Source organism: Triticum aestivum, chromosome 4D (genome assembly GCF_018294505.1).
Source record: "Triticum aestivum cultivar Chinese Spring chromosome 4D, IWGSC CS RefSeq v2.1, whole genome shotgun sequence".
In the NCBI taxonomy this organism is placed as follows: Eukaryota; Viridiplantae; Streptophyta; class Magnoliopsida; order Poales; family Poaceae; genus Triticum; species Triticum aestivum.
The window spans coordinates 496,181,323-496,183,194 of NC_057805.1; positions in this window are offsets into that span (position 1 = coordinate 496,181,323).

The window sequence follows — 1,872 nt, forward strand, 5'->3', positions numbered from 1 at the left end:
CCAAATCTCTTGAAGACGTCCTTGAGATTGCCTTGCCTGCCATCTTCCACATCTTCTTTTTGCCTCATCCGCTCATGCGCCACCGTAGCTCCGCCGCCTGATGGCTCGAGAATTTGTGATGTTTTGTTGAGTGATTCTTATTTGGTTTTCACTGGAACTTTGTTACTTCTCGATTATTTCTAACGCTAATCTCTACTATCTAAAAAGAACATAAGGTTCCTTTTCCTGCCAGCATGACCATGTCCTGACTAGCCTTTCGTCCAACTTCCCACCCATGTACATATATATCCTCCAGTCTTTCACCGATTTTTTTCACCATTTCAGAAGGTTTCTGTTTGACTAGCCAAATCTCGTACATATATATCCCCCAGTCTTCCACCGATTTTTTTTCACCATTTCAGAAGGTTTCCGTTTAACTAGCCAAATCACGCGTAGTGATTTTATCAATCTATGGTAATCTTTGACAACCCAATAAATATTATTTGGTAACCCAATAAATTCAAATCAATCTCCCTGGAATGAAGCCAATCTTCCAACCGCTCCTCGGAAAAAAATAATCCCAATATGTAGTTATGGAAAATATGTCTTTCCCTGAATGTACTCCCGCCCATCTCTCTCACGTGCGAATATCTCTCTCTAGCAAAATTATTTGTCTGCATATTTTGCAGTCTCTCTTCCTCTCTCAGCCTATAGAACCACTTTCTCACAGTAAAGCCTCCTCTCTCCGAGAAAAATATCTCTATACTATCTAAAAAGAACATAAGGTTCCTTTTCCTGCCAGCATGACCATGTCCTGCCTAGACTTTTGTCCAACCTCCCACCCACGTACATATACTAGTAGAACGCCAGTCCGTTGCCACGGGCCTTATAATTTTTTCCTAATTTTTGTATAAAACTCGAAGAATTTTTGGCTCTTTCAATGACATTGTCTGGAGACCCTCATATCTCCCATTCATTTCCTCCTTGGTGATCAATGTGTCCACTTAACCACCTTTTCTTTGCAAGAATAAAAAGTGGCATCTATATCTTTATCCTCTCCCCACATTCACCTTCGTTCTTGCCACGATGCCCAATCACTATATTCAAAATCATGTACTTCCACATATTATAATTTTTTAACGATTTGAAGTATATTTTTGATCTCGTTTTTGGTGATTATGAGAATTATCTCGTTTTTGTACTCAAGCTCGCTTTCTGTCGGTGAGAAACGACACCTATGGGATCACGGGAATCCCTACTACGGTTGCCGGGGCGCAGGGTTGTGAGAAGAGCAGGATCAACAGTCAACACAAGGATCGTTTACCCAGGTTCGGGCCGCGAGGATGTGTAATACCCTAGTCCTGCTTTGGTGGCTGTATTTCCGAGAGTTCTCGAGCAATCGAACTAGCTATGGTGGCTGCGTAGTTCAAAAGAGCCGAATCCCCCTCCACTACGCCATCGGCCTCCTTTTATAGTCAAAAGGGGCTGCCACAGTGGCACACGGGAGGTGGAAAGGCCTACAGTGCTACGAACTTATCGCTCGTATTACAGGATAAGGCGCGTTTAATGCATTGCTTAGGTGTCCTCTTGCTTTATCGGGGCGGGAACGAGGCCCGTCCCGTCCGTCGCCGCTCTTCCTTGCTTCGACACGCGCCCTAGCCAGCGATGCATGCGGCGCCATGTAGGCAGGCAGGCAGCTGAGGTGGCGCGGTGGTAGGGTCTTTACGAAGATCTGCATGCCGCCACGCAGGTGTCCCCTGAGTTGGCTCGGAAGCCGCTCGTTGCCACACAGGTGCCTGCCCAGCTGGTTGGGCTGGCAGCTGCATGCGAGTGGCGGTGGAGACTTGGCTGGTGCGGGCCTGGCAGTGGCCCTGCTGGCGTCCTCGGCGAGGG